Raw genomic sequence first — 10,381 nt, forward strand, 5'->3', positions numbered from 1 at the left:
TGTTTAAAAGAAGGTATGCTAAATAATACATTTTAGTTTGTTGTGTTGTGTTGGGGTTCAATAATAGGGAATCGATTCTACCGATTTTCGTTGCAAAGCGACAAAAATATGGATCAATCCCTTTATGGTAACATGCGATATATTGAATGAGATATATACTATCGAATTAAAAAATATGTCATTCCGGCACGTACAGAGCGTCTGACTTCGGATTTTTTGGAAGAATACACTTTTTCCTTGTGCCTAATAAGCGTCCACATAACTTGTCTGAATTGCAACGTCTTGCACGTCAGTACAAATATGGGCAGTGTTGTTTTTATTCCAAAATTTACCTTTAAATTGATAGGGAATCGATCCTACTCGATGCGACGAAAATCGGGATCGATCCCTTTACGGTAACATGAGATATACCAAATGAGATATTTACTGTCGAATTAAAAAAATGTGTCCTTCCGTGCTGTCATTAGACAGTTCTTTTCAAGTCGGATCTGTTCCCGATTGAGGCAGTGCCTTATTTCGTATTTATATTTGTGTCTACTTTATCACTCATACCAGTATATAACAAAAATGATGAGAGAACGACCATTTATAGGTGGTTGGAATACTCTACATGACTTTGTCCCTGTAAATTTAAGATTAGGGCATTGATAATTACTCATTACTGTATCAGATTACATGTTTTTTTCCACCGTTTACAAGAAAAAAACTCATTTTCTTTACAATGTACGAATGCAATTGCCATTTCAGTTGTTGCATGCAAAACTGTCTTAACTCATATAAAATAAGGGAGGAGTTTTGATTGTTTTGCAGTTAACTCTCAATTGTTCAGTTACTCTTAGTGAATATAGCCAGGTACCGGTACATATAAAATGAATTCCAGAAGCTCAGATAGTTCCGAGTTAATAGAGCAAGGGACATTTTGATTTTCAGTTTATAGAAAAGCAGTGTTTCTTCATTGTTATGCTATTAGATACCTATTGTGATATTTCTACAAAATTAGACAATAGACTAGTAGTTGTAAAACTGCTTGCAACTTTACATTCTGTCATAGACAAAGGGAGATAATCATAATTCAAGGCTTTGAATTCCATTGGATTGTTGCCATAATATATAATTATAATTTCAAAGTCAGATCTTTGATAAATGTAATAAATTTGTTCTTTTTTCCTAAAATTGTACATGCAAAGTAGGGTTACGAAATATATATTTATGACAAAAAAATGACAAAAAAACATATCTTGGTCGGTAATCAAGTATGAAAAAAGCTATTTCAATAAACAGGAAAAATCAACAACAACACATGTAGCGTTTGTTAATAGATAATTATTAACTTCCAACGTTTCGGCGTTAAGCCTTCATCAGGGAAGAATAACAATAAAAACAACGGACGTGACGTCGTTAAACAAAGTCGCGTGAAAAGGCGGTAAAATGTATACAAAGTTTAGATGTACATTATTTACAATGTTAAATGAATTCACAATAACGTTTCTTTAAACGGATTTAACAAACATACTGAGTAAATTTTCGGATAGTGTTTATACATAATTTCCTATACTTATTTATATAAAAAACAGAAATAGGAAATAACAACAATATACTCGGCATTACATATCTATATATATAGATCAATACAAATAGTTAATTGGTCAATTAATATCAAATAAAACTTTAGAATTTAAACCATCTGGATAGAGCGTTTTCAGTTTTTTTTTGGTTTTTAGCTCGACTATTCATAGAATAGTAGAGCTATTGGACTCACCCATGCGTCGGCGTCCGCGTCCCGATTTGGTTAAGTTTTTGTATGTAAGCTGGTATCTCAGCAACCACTTGTGGGAATGGATTGAAACTTCACACACTTATTCACTGTGATAAACTGACTTACATTGCACAGGTTCCATAACTCTGTTTTGCTTTTTTACAAAATTATGCCCCTTTTTTGACTTAAAAATTTTTGGTTAAGGTTTTGTATGTAAGCTGGTATCTCAGTAACCACTTGTGGGAATGGATTGAAACTTCACACACTTATTTACTGTGATAAACTGACTTACATTGCACAGGTTCCATAACTCTATTTTGCTTTTTTACAAAATTATGCCCCTTTTTCGACTTAGAATTTTTTGGTTAAGGTTTTGTATGTAAGCTGGTATCTCAGTACTCACTAATGGGAATGGATTGAAACTTCACACACTTGTTCACTGTCATGATCTGACATGCGCAAAGCAGGTCCCATAACTTTATTTTGCTTTTTTACAAAATTATGCCCTTTTTTCAGCATTGAAATTTTTGGTTAAGTTTTTGTATGTAAGCTGGTATCTCAGTATCCACTAATGGGAAAGGCTTGAAACTTCACACACTAGTTCACTGTCATGATATGACATGCAGTGCAAAGGGTCAATAACTCAACTTTGCATTTTACAAAATTATGCCCCTTTTTGAACTTAGGAGTTTTTGGGTTAAATTCTTATATGTAAGCTGGTATCTCAATACCCACTAATGGGAATGGATTGAAACTTCATACACTTGTCCACTGTCATGAGCTGATAAGCACTATGCAGGTTCCATAACCCTATTTTACTTTTTTACTAAATTATGCCCCTTTTTTCGACTTTCTTATTCATTCAAGCGACAAGGCTGTTAAATAGTCGAGCGTTGCTGTCCTCTGACAGCTCTTGTTTTAAAGCTATTTCATAAATACATCCATCCTTCAAGTGCCATTAAGAGAGTCGTAATAAGTTGTTTAAAATGTTACAGGTCAGTCATATAAGTTTTGAACAAATCCATTACGTGTTCTAAATCAGATTGACCACCTTTTATTACTATCTGTTTCATCATTTAAGTAACATTTTGCTTCCAAATGCCACAAACGAGAGAAAAATGTTCAAATGAGCCTCACCATGAGAAAACCAACATAGTGCTTTGCGACCAGCATGGATCCAGACCGGCCTGCACATCCGCGCAGTCTGGTCAGGATCCATGCTGTTCGCTAACAGTTTCTTTAATTGCAATAGGCTTTGAAAGCTAACAGCATGGATCCTGACCAGACTGTGTGGATGTGCAGGCTGGTCTGGATCCATGCTGGTCGCATAGCCACTATGTTGGTTTTCTCATGGCGCAGCTCAAATATTATTTACATTGTGTAGTATCTAGTAAACTGCCTCTACATATTTTTGCTTATTAATTTTATTTTTCAATCACGATTTAATTTATACTTGCTTTTGTTTCAACTGTTTGTTTGGTATTTGATATTGTTGCACCCTTTGAACTTATTATTGACAATAAAGTATTTTATTAAAGTGTTTCTCTGTCTTTTATTTCGAAGAAGAAGCTACATTTGCAAAAGCAAGCCCCTCATACTGCTTCATGTGAATGGAAGTGGTAGCAGGTATGTAATACCTGGGTAAATGTTTGGTCAAATATTTTAACAACCTATATGTTATGGACGGCAGGGAAAAAACTCTACTGACCTTTGACCTAAGAGTGTAACCTTAACCTTTAGGATATAGGTTTGGGTGTTATGCTTGACATGTTGTCTCATTATGGGATACATTTGTGCCAAGCAATATTAAAATTCCTTCAAGGATGACAGAGTTATGGACTGGACAGGAAAAACACCATTTCCTTTTACCTCTCGAGTGAGACCTTGACCTTTGGGCTAGGCGGTCTGGATCTATGCATGACATGTCTCTTAAGCAATACATTTGTGCCAAGCAATATTAAGACCCCTTCAAGGATGACAGTGTTATGGACTGGACAAGAAAAAACACTACTGACGTTTGACCTCCGAGTTAGAGCTAGGGTTCTGGGTACTGCCCGTGACACATTGTCTGATAGTGGGGTACATTTGTTCCAAGTAATAGTTAGAGAACACCAATTGTTTCCCTATAGAATTCCATTATAACATTATGGCATGTACGCCTTCCATAAATCGAAATATGTATATCCAATCACATTTTTTTTTCAAGAACTATCTTAGTTCCACCAAAATATCGGACAAAAAACATGAATAGTGATACTTTATTTAAGTAATTTTCGTGTGAATGAGATGACCCCCTGTTTACGTCTTTGCATGGCGGGAGAAATTCATTTGATAAAACTTTTTTCAATACACATAAAATGTAGCAAATTTTGTCAGTATGTATAATGATATACTGTAAATGCAGTAAAAATATTCCATTTTGAAAAAAGAAATCACTTTTTGGGTTTGTTTACATGACTGACCAATCAAAATGGACAAACATTACCTTATTCCCAAGTATACACTTTGAATTGGTGGTCTCTGACCTAACATTAAAATTCTTTGATGGATACCAGACAGGAAAAAAGCCCTGTTGACCTTTAACATCAGTGTGACCTTTGAGCTAGGGTTCAAGGTCTTGTGCATAACACATCATCTCATTATGGGGAACATTTATGCCAAGTAATATTAAAAATCCCTTATTGGATGACAAAGTTACAGACCAGACAGGAATTTGGGATTAAAGAATGGATGGACAGATGGATGCTGCAATTACTATATGAGCCGCGCCACGGGAAAACCAACATAGTGGGTGTGCGACCAGCATGGATCCAGACCAGCCTGCGCATCCGCGCAGTCTGGTCAGGCTCCATGCTGTTCACTTTTAAAGCCTATTGGAATTGGAGAAACTGTTAGCGAACAGCATTGATCCTGACCAGACTGCGCGAATGTGCAGGCTGGTCTGGATCCATGCTGGTCGCACACCCACTATGTTGGTTTTCCCATGGCACGGCTCATATACTTGAACTAATTACATTGCAAAAAGGACCATTGTGTGATGAAACTTAAACTGCAGAAAAGACTATTGCGATACAACTTAAATTGCAGATTGTGATACTACTAATATTGCAGAAAGGAGTAGTTACTTAAAAGGGTATAACAGAAAAGGGCTGCCTTGTTATAGTTCTTTGTATGCGGAGTGAATTTATAATGGCAATGTCTGAAAGACAATTAAAACCAGGAAAAGACGGATAAGTGAAGAAATTAAGCCTTATATGAGCTGCACCATGTGAAAACCAAAATAATGGCTTTGCGACCAGAATGGATCCAGACCAGCCTGCGCATCTGCGCAGTCTGGTCAGGATCCATGCTGTTCACTAACAGTTTCTCTAATTGCAAAAGGGTTTGAAAGCGACCAGCATGGATCCTGACCAAACTGCGGATGCGCAGGCTGGTCTGGATCCATGCTGGATGCAAACGCACTATGTTGGTTTTCTCATGGCACGGCTCATATGTACATCAAATCCTTGTCAGTGCAGGGAACCATCTACAATAGTTACTGGAATTCCACCATCAGTGTTCAGTATCTGAGGAATTAAAATCTTAATCTATTGACAGTTTGATCTATGGTTATCTCCATATTCTTTTGGTCATTAAAGAGAAAGATGTGTCATTAATAAAACCATAACACAGTCTTTTTTTCAAAATTTTATTATTAATGCTCCAATCTGAATAAAAACCTAAACAATTTACAGTGTTAAAGCTTCAGCAGCCTATACAAATCCCTAGCACCTGAGTTTAGTTAACAGCAAAAATATGAGCAAATAAATAGATATCAATCTTATTTATCACAAGTCTGACGTCACAGGTGTGTGATAAAGCCATTACATCAATTTGATAATACACTGGGGTAATAAAGCTTAGGTTGACCTGTTGATCAAATTGACTAGTCTTGTTTATAATAGTTAAAGAAAGCAGAATTTTTTATGTATAAGCTAGGAAAGCTAACATGTGATAATTCCACATTGAATTTATCAAACTTGTTGAATAAAATTGACAAAATGCTTGCATTTTATTACATGTATTTCATTCAACTCATTTAATAAATTCAATATGAAAAGACACTTGTGTGGTATCCTCTATGTACATAAAATGCACAGTTGTGTATAAATTACATGCAGGAATGTAGTCACAAAGCAAAACTTCTTCATAGCAGTCTCGGGCATGCTACCCTAGTTTTTTTTCAGTTACACTAAATAGGTGATAAATCTTAATAGAAATAGGTAGATAGTTCCAGTATGATACACTTCATTGAGATAAAGAAACTCATTTTGCTGGCTATTATTTTCCATAAAAATTCTTAACTAAACAGGTCACTTTTTACACTTTATGGACGCAACATTTAGATTAGTGCATTGGCTATATTTAACAAATATAATAGTAAAATTATGTAAATTGAATATTTGTTAATAGGCACTTGTCACATTTATTAAGGCATATCTATTGACTTGAACAAAATAAATATACTGTTAACATTTCATATAAACAAGATAAACTTTCTGACCATGTTTCATGAAGATAGGGTCATAGAATGTGGCCTCCAGGGTGTTAACAAGCTTTTCCTTTGATTTGACCTGGTGACCTAGTTTTTGACCCCACATCAACAGGTTTCAAACTTGGCATAGAGATCGTCTAGATAAACATTCTGTGCAAGTTTGTATCAAAGTAAAGCAAAATGAAACCTCTATATGGCTGAAAGGGCCAATATAGAAAATTTTGACCCTTTCAAGGGAAGTAACTCTAGAACCCATGACCGAATCTAGCCGGTTTTGAAAGGAACTGAGATATTATTGTGTCTTAACTTGTATGTAAGTGGGGTTAAAGTCAAATGTAAAATGTCACTTCCATTGCGTTCACGAGGTAAAATTAACTAATTTTGGCTCTTTCAGGGGCCGTAACTCTGAAACCTATTATTGGATCTGCCGGATTCATCAAGGAATTCAAGATCTATTGTTGTTAAAGATATTTGCAAGTTTGTATCAAATCAAACCATAAATGAAGCCTCTATATGGCTGCAAAAGCAAGAATAGCAAATTTTAGCCTTTTAAGGAGTCATACCTCTCGAACCCATGATGGGATCTGGTCAATTTTCAAAAGGAATCGAGATATTATGCTAATAGAAGTTGTGTGCAAGTTTGATTAAAATCAATTGCAAAATGTGGTCTCTATTGTGTTCACAAGCAAAAAATAGCAAATTTTGGCCTTTTAAGGGGCCATAAGTCTGGAACCCATGATGGGATCTGCATGGCCAGTTTTCAAAAGGAACCAAGATTTATGACAATACAAGTTGTGTGTAAGTTTAATTAAAATTGATTGCAAAGTGTGTTCACAAGCCAAATTAGCAAATTTTGGCCTTTTAAGGGGCCACAACTCTGGAACCAATGATGGGATCTGGCCAGTTTTCAAAAGTTAAGAAGATATTATGCCAATACAAGTTGTGTGCAAGTTTAATTAAAATTGAATGCAAAATGTTGTCTCTATTGAGTTCACAAGAAATTGTGGAAAGACGACGACGGATGACAGCCGAAGGACAGTCACAAAAGCTCACCTTGTCACTACGTGACAGGTGAGCTAAAAAAAGGTGTTTTAAGAGCATGAAAATCTCCATTAATACACATTTATTCCCCTTAAAACAACAAAAGCAGCATGCACAGAATGTAAATAATTACATGTAATAGCAAAATTTCAAACAAAAATATAAAAAAAATACCTAATACTGTAAAATACTTCAATAATTCACCTTCTGATATAAAACATAAGTGCTACGACAACCCTAGATTGCTCACCTGAATTTCACAGCTTGTTTGAACAATTCCGGTGATTAATGGTTTCACTATAATTTTGGAAATTCTACACACATATTGGAAAAGTGACTATGTACTCTGCTGGTCAATTTTATTTTTGACAAATAGGAATAATTTGAACATGCCCTGCCCCCTGGTGGCAATGTTTTTAACAAAGTCGAATAATCTGACAAACCTGGGTAGAGGTTCATCTAAGGAACGTTTTTGTGAAAAAAATTTTTTTTTTAAATCAACTCAGCAGTTTCTGACAAGAAGATTATTCATGACCCTTGGGAGCCATGATTTTTAACAAATCAACATGGCTTAGAGGAATATGGCAGAGGGTCACCAAAGAGACATTTCAGACTACATAGCTTGAAATTAGCAGGAGATTTATAAAAAAATATAGAGAAAATTAACCTCATGCCATGGTGGCCATGTTTTAAACAAATCAATATGGCTTGAGTACTGTAAAAGCAGAAATTTTTGCAAGGGTTTAATTTTTTGCTAAATTCGCGTGGCCCTACATCTCGTGAAAATTAATCTTTACCATTTGTATAATTCATATTAAAGTAGGATACTATTTTAACAATTTCACGATTATTAAACCTCACAAACATACTCAAAATTTCAAATTCGTGAAATTTTGACCCAGCGAAAATATGATTGTGCTTTTACAGAAAATTTAGTAGGAGGTCACCCAAGAAACACTTCACTGAAATTATTTTGAAATTAGGCCAGTGGTTTCAGAGAACTTGATTTTTAAAGTTTCCAATATAGCCATAAAGAGAAACTAGATCTACGAACTGGTGGCAATGATTTTGTAACAAATCAACATGGCTTGCAGGAATTTTAAAGAGGGTCAACCAAAACTTATTTTTTAATCTGACAAGCATTCAATATAGCCATATAGAGAAAACTACCCCGACCCTTGGTAGTAATGTTTATTCAACAAATCAACATAGCTTGAAGGAATTTGGTAGAGAGTCACCTAAAAAACATTGTTATGAGAGTATTTTGAAATCTGGCCAGCAGTTTCTAAACAGTAGTTTTTGTTGTTGTTTTTTTTTCCTTATGGTTGCCATGACAACTACAATTCTGCGTAACTGACCTAGATTTGCCGGAAGCCGAAAGAGACCCACCATAGACACATTCCTGTAAAGTTTGGTTGAAATTAGCTTAGTGGCTTAGTAGGAGAATGTTCTTTAAAGAAATTGTGGACGATGGACAGCCAATGGTCCTAAAAGCTCACCATAAGCACTTTTTGCTCAGTCGAGTTGAAACATCACAGAACCTGATAACTTTGCAAATGTACCACAGTTAAACGGAAAACTGTATGTTATTTCTTAGAACAGATATAATTCCATCAGCGTATATGGATCATTAAGTTTGTTACTGCAGTTTTTCAAACACAACTCCCAAGAATTAAATCCTACATACAAACTGGGTGGCATTTCAGTAATTAAGCCTTTAAAGCTAGTATTGTAGAGAGTACATTGTAAACCTTGTAAAACTGAAAACAAAAGCCACTAAAAGCTCATTTTTCATGATAAACTTTCAATAAAAGGAACTCATACCAGACCAAAACAATTATTACATTTGAATGGGTTTCTGCCTTTAAGGGTTCAATTTTAAGATTCAGGTTTCCCCTTTCAAGGTATTTTGACTGAAGGGAGGCGATGGTTCTGCTTTTAAGGGGTTCGGGTTAACAGGGGTTTCCCGTTTTAAGGTGTTCTGATTTATATGGGTTTCTGCATTTAAGGGGTTCTGATTTAGAGGTACAAAACAAAAACCTGTCCTATCAACTTCGTCTTCAACAGCTGCTCATTCCACAGACTGACGTCTTTTGTCCTAAACATGTACACATATATCTGGTTAATGGCTGATTCAAACTTCTTGTTTTGTATATAGACAGCATTCACTAGCCTTGTCAAAATACCAATTTGTGTTATGATTGAGGTTATCATACATAAAACACACAAGTATATACCATCACAGTTTTTATCACAAATATGTTCACACATCACTGTTTTGTTTGCCCCTTTGCTTCTTTTGGATTTACTTTCTGTTTGAGTGTGTGTACGGGGTCACTGCTGTGTATCAGTGATACAGAAGTAAATGCACACCTCTTGGACTGGCTTGCTGTTGTATCTGAAATGATAAAATATGTCACACGTCATATGTGTATTGTTGTTGATCACTTAATCTGGTGACAGATGTTTTTTCATGAATTTGGTTTGAAATTTATAATGAAAAAATGATAATATCTATTTACCATACATGTATATTATTATATATGCACTAATCTTAAAGTAACCAATATGTGGTTGAAGCAAGGACATAAATATCTATAATATGAGTCCTTGGTTGTAGGAACATGTTCAATTCGGTTACTGTAAAATCAGAAAATAATTCATAAATAAAGGCTTTCTGAAAAACATGTATGCACACCCCCAACCCCTCCCACCCCATTATGACTTGTCTGAGGGAGTAATATTCAGTCATAAGTGTTCTGTGACCTTGACCTTTTAGTCTCGAGGTCACTGTGAACTTTCTTTTGTTTTTTCAGTTTTTCAACAATATTTTAGAAACGTGAAAGCAGTCAGTTAACAAAACTGGTGTTGAAGACTTTGCATCATTACTAACTTGCTTTTCATAAGAAATTACAATTTCTCCACATCGTATCTTGAAACCTTAATTTTTTTTCTTTTTTAAATGTGGTTATAACAGAGACTTATCACCACTTTGTACAACTGCTAATAGTTGAATACAAGGATCAGTTAGTGATCTGATACTGTATGCT

This window comes from Mercenaria mercenaria, chromosome 1 (genome assembly GCF_021730395.1).
Source record: "Mercenaria mercenaria strain notata chromosome 1, MADL_Memer_1, whole genome shotgun sequence".
In the NCBI taxonomy this organism is placed as follows: domain Eukaryota; kingdom Metazoa; phylum Mollusca; class Bivalvia; order Venerida; family Veneridae; genus Mercenaria; species Mercenaria mercenaria.